Source organism: Rhea pennata, chromosome 19 (assembly GCF_028389875.1).
Source record: "Rhea pennata isolate bPtePen1 chromosome 19, bPtePen1.pri, whole genome shotgun sequence".
NCBI lineage: Eukaryota > Metazoa > Chordata > Aves > Rheiformes > Rheidae > Rhea > Rhea pennata.
Genome location: NC_084681.1, coordinates 3,883,063 through 3,892,898, shown reverse-complemented (window position 1 = coordinate 3,892,898; position 9,836 = coordinate 3,883,063).

Here is a 9,836-nt window from a genome sequence, read left to right as displayed (position 1 = left end):
TTCAGGAGTGACTTTTTTTTTTTTACAGGTTCGGTGTTTCACATGAAATACAAGGGGAGGAAGAGCAGCGGGGTGGCTCTCACGAGGGCGGTGGGCTGGGGAAGAGGAAACCGGCCTGGCTGCTCCCCTGTGCCAACATGGCGGCAGCACTACCACAGTGTGCGGCTGCTGCAGCGCGCGGCCGGGGCGCCGGGCGGTAAACCTGCTCCATGCAGGACGTACGCCTTAAATAAAACCCCACAGGAGTAACCGCAAAGTTGCCTTTCTCACACATGCTTTTATTGTGCCTGTTGAATTTCGCATCCCCAAACCTGCCAGAGCACTTTTGTCGTTTCCCACCAACCAATGTTTGCTTACGCTAACTGGTATCATCGCTTCCTTCAAACGGCCCAGCTTGTGGCTGATCTTGGCTCGTTTTTTATCCAGCCTGTGCTGTTTTGCGTTGTCTCCGGTGCACTGGCCATTGCAGTGCTGTCCGGCGGACCCCTTGCTTCTCCGGGGAGCGACTCCTGCTCCCCTAAATCTCGACTGGCAGCGTGTCCCCGGCCCATCCCCTTGCTTTCGGTACTTCCGCTGGGGAAATAATTTCCTGATAATGCCAGTGCTGAGGCCACTGTGGAGATGACATTACACTTAACGATGTCAAACCAGTGATGGCGACAGTCCTGAATGTCAAGACGATGGCTGGAAAAATGTCAGTGGAAATCTGCAAATATCATGTTATCATGTCAAGATAATGGCAGAGCTACTCCAGCACTGTTTTATGAACACCCCAGTTCGATGTCAAGATAAAAGTACAGAGGTGTCGGCTCGCATTAAGGAGGACAGTTCGAAGCAATGAGGTAAGGGCAGAAGGGGACCGTGGGCAATGGAAAGAGTGAGTTAGAAAAATAAGGATCCAAAATAACTGCAACTGAAATGGGATTTAAAAGAATTAGCTGCATGTCAGTGATGACTGCAGGAAGAAGTGAAGGGAAAACCCAGCGGGAAGGAGACGAGGATGGGTGCTGGGGACCCGGGGGCAGTGGCACGGACGAAGGAAGCCGGCCCACGACATGATGGTGAGTAACTTGTCAGTAAAGTGCTTTAGACTTGCTGAGTGAGAGTGCTACGCTGAGGGAAAAATAGGGTTGAAACCTGGTGTGCAGCCTGCTAGAGCAAATTGCTCCACTGCTGCGAATCACGACCAGCAAGCTGCAGAGAGGCGAGAACATGCTGTCCGGAAGCTCTGCCCCGGCTCAATGCTGCTCTGAGAGCTCGTGTCCTCCTTCAGGGACTGCGATGTCCTGGGCTTGGGCTTCAAACCACCTGAGAGCCCCTGCGATGTTCACAGTGCCTTAGGAGCAAGCAGAAACCAGCGCAAGCTAGGGCATGAGCCTCTTGGTGGAGTCTGGTCCTGCACCATGTGAGTCAAATAGTCTGAATCGAGCTTGTGAGCTCTTCTCCGAAGAGTTGTTCCCTAACGGAGTTTGCTTTTTGGAAAACTTTCCAGAGCTCATCTTGGAAAGTGACTAGAAACCCCACCTTGAGTATCAAGTATAAGACAGGATCAAATTGAAGCAGCTGAGCAGATCCTGAGAACAAATTTACAATTTGGCAGCCACACGCTTCAGAAAGGACTCTCTCATTTAGGAATCCCAAATATCTAAAAAGTCTGTGAGGAAACCAGACCCGTGAGCATGGATATAGCCAGCGTAGGATGGCTGCAGGCCATCATTCAGCCCCTGGCAGAGCACAGAGGTAAAGGCGTGACAGTCCTAAACTACACCCGCTTGCAGCTTCACTGACAAAGGCACTGAATGGAGCAAGTCTTTTAAACCCATTCCCAAGGAAATTTTATGCTTAAAGTAAAGAGACCATTTCCATTTCTATTCATCTTCTATTTCCATTAAGAAGAGGCAGATCTGGGGCTGGAGTGCTAAAAGATGCCCTCAGAAGGACCTGGCCAAGAGGCTGTTCTGCAAAGCGCATCCTGTCCTTTTTGTCAAGGGGAGAAGATGCGAGTTAGGACCTGTCCAGCAAAGCAGAGACCTCTCAGGCAGGTTGAGAGGTTTTGGATCAGCCAAAGAGCAGAGCAGCGTGCACCCCTGAAGATGTGGGTCTAAATCAACTATACTTAACTATACTTGGATATTACAGAAAAGATGAGGTGCTTGGGCCTCTGCTGTGCTCATTCACTGATACCCCAGTCCCTGGCTACTGATGACTTTGCAGTATGCATCGCTCTCTCCTAGGTGTTTGTGCTGATGGTAGCTCTTCCTAGGGATTAAGCACTGCAGTTATGCAGAAATGGTCTAACCCTGAGTACGTGGTTTCAGTTTCTCAAAGGCATTTAGGCACATCGTTTGTCACTGCCATTGAACAATGCTAGTTAATGAACACTGATTAGAGGCCTATCCTCAAATCCCTTTGAGAATCTGGGCTTTGGCTTTTATCCCCCCAAATTGGGGGATAAAACTTCCTCACCTCACAAGAGTAGTGGTATAGTATTTGCAAAGCACTTTTGGATGCAGGGATTAAGGACACCGCATACGTGCAAATGGTGAGCAGGCACTGGCATGCCGGTAGTGACGGCTGTGTCTGAAGCAAGGGCAGTGAGGCTGTTGGCTGCAGCAGGCAGAGAAAGGCCTGTATTAGTCCACTAGTAAACTTCCCAGGAGTGGCTATATGTGTACAGTACGTTGTCCCTTGGCTGAAGTAGTTATGTTTTAAATAGCTGAACAACATCACGTCTTTTGAGGCATAAAAATGGAATAGTGTCACACATAGAAAAATATTATGGAGGTTTACACTTCTATTTTCTCAACCAGAGCCAAGAGTTCTTCTGAAAGCAGAAAAACCTAAAGAGAACAGACTTTAAAACAGAAACAGAATGCATTAAAAATGTAATGCCTTCTCTTTTGAAGTAGACTCTTGTTAAATTTTACTAGAACTCCATTGATTTTATGAATTGCATCTTGACTTTTCTTCCTTGATGCTAGAAAGTCCACAGGTGCTCAGCAAGTTGAGCACAGGAAAGTTCATGAATGTTTGCAAGTACGGGCACAAAGCAAGCTTTTGGTTGCTGAGAAAGCAACCACTAATGATCATACTTTAGACTAATTATAACCTAGAAGGAACTCACTGCTTTTTTTGTTGCTGCTGTTTTTTGTGTCTCCTCCTGTGTTGGCAAGAATCACATCTTCTGTTTTCATTCAGGTACTATGATCTGGTAAGTTCCTCTAGATTTTGTTTTGTTCTGATTTTTCTAATAGTAGCCAGGGAACAACTCAAGCAAAAAGATAAAGGGAAAATTTATCCTTCTCTCCCTCTCCTATGCAGAGAGGACCTGAGAGTGTAAACAAACTAAAGCTTTGATGAACTTCTGTGCATGACATAGAGGTTTCCCTGGAGGCTGAAAATTCACCTGAGCTAAGGTGAGTCATTGTCCCTGGCCTGAAAATGTGGCCTGGAGCCAATGGTCTGTCAGAGAGAAAGCATTTTATTGGGATATTGTTCTGTGCAAGCTCTGTGGTTATGTTAGAAGAGCAGACAAATCTGCCACAACTCAGGTGCTGCTTTCTGTTCTTTGTGGCAGAGTCTCAGGGTGTATTTGGGGACTGCTGGCAGGGATTTGGTCATGCCACTTGGCTTGGGAATGTGCTGCACAGACTCTGAAAGGCTTGTATTGTCTCCAAAAGGCTTAGCCCCCTTCCTAAAGCTGCAGGATTTTTTTATCCCACCTTAGAGGTTAAACTGGCCTCCCTAGCTGGTCTGGTGGTATCTACTGTCCTCTCTGTGGCTTGGTGAGTATCTAACAAATGCAGAAGCAAAACTGACTTCCAGAGGAGCAGAAAAACAAAGGAACACCAAAACCTGCCTGCAGATCTAGAAAACTGCAGTGTATAAACTTCTATTGAACAGTTCCACAGGCTTCCTGCTTCAGCTGGCAAGTAGCTACATTTAAAAATCAATATCACATGAAATATAAACAGAGTATTAATGAGGACCTGTTGGGAAGCAGGGAGGGTTATAATTAGTTGCACTTTAGCAGCAGTGAATGTGAGAGACATGGTTTTGTTTCTCTCCTGCAGAAAATGCTAAATGAGGTGTCTCAAGATCAGCTATTACATTCTTTTGTCCCTAGCAGAGTTGTTGGCTTGGGTCTATTTCCCTAAATTTGTACTCTTCTGTATTTATTCCAGAACAGATCCAGTATTTACCACAACCAGACTAATCAAATTGCAGTTCCTTTCTTGCAGAACTACATAAGAGACCATGATCAGGTAAGTACAAACTACCCCTGATTACAGGGATTTGTGGGGCCAGTCTCTTTGGCCTTACATATTTGCACAGGCCTCTGAAGTAATTATTTTTATGCATTAAAATGAAGAATAATCCATTTTAGCAGGGGCAGTCATTTCTCTAGGCTGACATACTGCAGCAAGTAAGTAAGTAGACTTGTGTCTTCAAATGTCTGTTGTGTCCCTTGCTGACATGAAGGGAAATTCATACTGAGCATGTGTGGTGATGTGAAAGAGAATAGCTAATGCAGTGCCACACAAGGAAAGCCCCCTATGGTCTGTTGAATCCAGGGCACTTGTGTTATTTTCTTTACATGATGCATCTATGTTTTTAAACTACTTTAGTTCAGTTTTAGAGAGGGGCCTGTAATGTAAAATTTGAATCTAAACCTCTCCAAATTTCAGGTTTGGTCTGGTCTGCTTTCAGCTCAGCTGTATTTTCAGCAAATCAGCCCTACAAACAGCCTACTTAAAATGGGATCTCGTTAGCAATATTCAAGCTTCCTAGCCCACACTGCACTGCTGTGGTGAGGCCCCTGTTATCAGGTTGGCTTTATGTAGCAGATACTGCAGGACACAGCAAACAGCACCCACCCCCCCAAAAGAAAACCTCCTTCTTGAGCTGAAATCTTTGCTCCACTGAAGACAAGAGAAAAATGTGTGTGTGCGTGTGTTTTTAATAGATTCCTATGGATAACCAGAGGGAGATAAAACCCATTCAACGTAACAAGACTTTTTCTTGGCACCAGCTCTGCAGCCCTTCTGAACACAGCACTGGGAATACTTCTGTAGGACTGACCACCTCTATCACTGCTTGAACATTTTATCTGCAAGTTCATTCTAAAATAATGAAAAGCCTTTCCTGGCATGCTTTTTTGCTAAGTGGTCGCTTTAACTCTGATGAAGCAAACAGACTGCTGCTGTAAGAAGAGCTGTTTCGCAGACAGGTGCAGAGCACTCTTCATTCCATTTTGTTTTCAGCACCTCCTATTTTGACTAGTTTTCTTATTCTCAAGGAAATACCACATCTTCCTTGCTGGAGGCTTTTCCACTTCCCAAAAGAAAAGCCAAAAAGACTCCATCTTGGCTCAAATAAGCTCCCTGTCTGATACATCTCATTTATTTCTGTTCGCAGCAAGGTAACCACAACTCCAAGAATCGCTATTTACCCACAGCCTTGCTCAGCAATGTGGGAACAGCCTTTATTTATTTTAGTTCAAGGCCAGGCAGACAAGCTTTGGGCTGGAGCTTTAAATGGCTTGACTACTGGGCGTGGAGGCATTTAAAAAGATTAATTCGTTGCCTCCCTCCAGACATGCCAATTGATCATGTGTATGGAGAGAGGGAGACAGATATAGATACACATGCATTCTTCATCTTTAAAGAGAATCTAGAGGCTTAGGAAATGTGAAGGTACAGTTAAAAGAAGTATTTGAAGAAGAAATATTGTCTCTGATAAATGATGTTTGAGAATGAGGGGAGGCTGCTGAACTCCTAACTAGTGCTTAGCACCGTTTGTACATTTGGGGATTTTATAATCATGATCAGAGCAACACTTTTAGAGAGCTTCACCATGCAGGGTAGAGCAGGGAGGCTTTCTTCAGTGAGCAAGAGCAAGCAGAGAAGGATCTCAGAAAAGAATTCACATGAAACCTTGTAAGAGTCAGGGAAAACACAGACTTGAGGCTAAGACTTCAAAAGACATTGACTTATTTTTGTTGATGGTGATTTGCAGTGCCACTGGCAACCAAGACCCAAGCTGTCTCAAACGGGACAGCTAAAACAGAAGCATATTAAATTAGCAAATGTTTCTAAGAACTATGTGGCATGTTAGCATGTCATCACAACTGCCACATTGCTTTCCAGTGAAATGGTCACAAATGAGCATTTCCTTTGTGGGCTGAGTTTAAGTTGAAAAACCTCTCAGAAACTAGAAAGCTTTTCCATTAGTTTCCTACCAAGTGCCTGGAAATGTTGTGAAGATAGTTTGTCTTAGAGTTTTCTTGGTCTGTGAATATATATGTTTTCTCTCGTATATTAGCTTCCAATAACATTCCCAGCTGCCATCAAAATAAGTGGAAAGGTGAAAAAATAAAACACAGAAATCTCAGCTCAGAGAATCTGGAAGTAAAAATCTATATAATTTTTTCCACACAGAAAAAAGAATACATTTAAAATGGTTTATTTAAAAATTAAGGATTAAGTACATTATACACACTTGTGATTATACTGGTAGAACTGAAGCACAGTGAAATAACATTTTAGAACTGCAGACAGAAATGTAACCTCAAGGGACGTGGTATATTAGCCCTTGTGGAAATGTGATACATAAAGAAAGAAAAGGAAATATAAAAATAGTTTATTGTTAGAAATATGGGCATATGAAGTAATTTTTCATTTTACTACTATTCTTTATAAGAAACCAGGAAGAGAGAGCTTACAATGTACCTGAAACTTTGTTTCTCAGAAAATCAAATCTGATCCAGTAGCATTTCGTTTTAGGTCTGCTATTATAGAGAACTACAGTATATTATAAGATAATACCAGAAGACTGATTACTGTTGATGATGTGATGGTGATATCTGCAGGCCTTATTTAGAAAGTGGGGCTAATTTGTATTAGATGCTGTTCAGGGAGAAACAAAGAGATATGGAGGAACAGATGATTTTTTTTTTAACTAAGTCTGTGTGGTTTCAAAGTCTAAGAATAATCTAATTTATTTCAGAGAGACTATGCACAGAGAAAGACACTGTTCATGTATAGGAATACAAATTTTTTAGTTTTGTCAGAATCAAAGTTTTCCACAGGAAAAGACCTTTTTTGGTGGATTTTTTTTCACTGGAAATCTCAAATGAAACAACTTTTTTTTTTTTTTTTTTTTTTTGCTTTTGTTGAACAAAATAGTGCACTGTAATTTGACATAGACCATGACTTACGGAGCTTTAAATCTCAGTCTCTTATTCTCCTACACAGAGATTAAAGTCCAGATTTATCTCTTAGTGCCTTTGTTCCCTGTCCAGACTGTGTATCACACCATGAAGAATAGTTCCTTGCTTAAATTCAATTTTTCAAATGTGCCTATTCAAGAATGAGCAAATGCTCTGGCTCAGACCGAAGTAGGGCAATGTGTCTGTATCTCAACATCTTGCACTCAGAGAGCAGAGAGCTGAGGAAATCAGCACAGACTCTAGGGGAAGAGGATCTGAACAAAAACAGCTGCGCAGTCAGCTGGCTCAGCAGCTAAAAGGAGCATCCTAAAACATTTGGTAAGAAGTTTTGTAGACGTAGCGTAAAAGTATTGTCTAAACAACCGCAGGTGCCTCTGCAGGTCTGACCAGTGCTTTACAGAAGCCTCAGACTTTGGCTGGAATGAGATTGTTGGTTTTAAACACATTCACTGGAAAATGATGATTAGAAGACAAAACCAAAGAGCAAATCATACCTCACACTGTCACCTTTCAGTTCAATGTACATGAGTTTAAAAGACAGCCTACATCTAACTCCTGGTTTTAAAGGGAATGATTTTATTCTTAATTACAGTAAACACAGATGAGGACTTATTTCTATTAGTTTATTAACACAGTGGGAAACAAATAGTTCTGGGAAATTGCACTTGAAAAATACATTGACTATAATTAGATGTAAATTAATTAGCACTTAGTATGACACACTAATGAGACAGAAGGTTTTTTTCATTGCAAACTTCTACTTCTATCACAGCTAATCAAAGTATTTTAATATTACGAAGTCTCAAAAAGTAGGAAATAATTTATTGTTTCAAAGCATAAAGATTTTTGTAAAAAAAACCTTTTGTCAAGAACTTTAATAATTTTAGAACTTTTTAATGTTGTCCTAGCTGAAAAGCTGGTAAAAAAAAGTTTTCTTGTCTGCCTCTTGTTTGAATTTTTTTAAAAACCTTGTGTAATACCTTTCTCCATACTCTCTTGATGTAGGAAGTAGCACAACCTTGACCACCTTTAAATAATTCCCATCACTTCATTTACTTTAGCTTTCAGAATTCAGAGATTTGAAAAAGGATCCCAACAGAGTTTTAACCTGAATGGAAATTCTTAAACAGGGATGAAGGCTCCAGTCCACCTTCGTTAGATTGCAAAATAATGATGTGTCTATCTGCTAAGCTGAAGGCTAAACAGAGCATAAAAGTGACTAGGGGAAGACTTTCTTTTAAAATTGAGAACTATGTCTTGGTTCTTTCAGGGAGAGGCCTAAGGAGGATTTGCTAGGGATTTTTTTTCAACTTGTATTTTGGGATGTTAAGGCAGCTCCTGCAGGATTTCACTGGAGGACTTTGTTCCACTAGCTGAAAGCCCTGTATCCAAAATACCAGAGTCACTGACACTGTGAGCATTACAGTATAAATTAAAAGATTAAAGAGGTTTTAACAATTTGGCTGAGATCTCCCACCGTCAGTGAATCAATCTTTCCAAATCTTGTTTTTTTTTTCTTGTCACCACTTCTTTAGTCTTCTGGTATGAAAGATTTTTCAGGGCAAAGATGACCTGGGTATGTTCAAAGGAGTCTAAAGAGATTAGCTGCTCCTCTCTCACTGCACCACCTATTTCATCCAAGGGCACCTAATTCTCATAAGGCTTGGTCGAGCAGTCACTGAAAGCAAAGGGACTGCTATCAGAGTAAATTACCTTTGAATCAGGCCCTTGAGCTTTGAGAATCCAAGCCTAAATGTAAAAATAAAAGTAGAAATTTAAAAGAAAAAAAAATTCAGACCTTTTCAGAAACATTACACAGAAGCAAAATGGGTACAAATTAGACACCCCGCCCCCCCTATGTGATGCATAGAGTTTTCTGTGGGCTCTCTGCATGTAAGTAGATTCATCATTACAAAATAAATTAAATTAGGTTGAACCATTGTTTCCATCTAAAAGCAACTATACCTTGCACCATGCGGCACTTATTCATAATAAAAAGAGTTTAATAAATATCTCATAAACGGTGATTATTTTTTGTTCTAGTTTAAAAAATACAAAGTTGTCATCCATTATGTTAACGCTCAGTTTCCATTGCTGCAGGAAGATTTGCTAGTCCAAACATATTAGCTTTTCATTTTCTTATACACGTTGCTTAGATATCTTAGTTTCCTTTAGCGTTAGTGTTGCACTTGTGAAGCAGTAAGGAAAACAGGAATGCAATTGCATGGAACCAGCGGTTTCACCTGCGCTGGCCACCCCAGCCCAGCTCTGCTTCTTGCTCTCGCAATAAGTAGTCTATAGGGGCCTGCTCCTGACAGCACTCAGCACCTTGCAGGATCAGGCACTAGGGCTAGTCGTAATGAGAATTCAAGTTTTCTAAATGTTAGGCAAGAAATGATATTTGCAATATGCTCAAGTCCCACCTACTTTCATCCTTCCCCTTCTAGATGTTTTCAGGTGCACCCACCCTCTTTCCCCCCCTTCATCTGCATTGCCTGGAGGGATGCCTTACACTCGCTGCGCATGGCTATGCCTAAGAGCAGAAGTAGAAGACTCCCTGAAGACTGCCCCGTCAGGGAGTCCTATAACACTCAGAACATGGGTG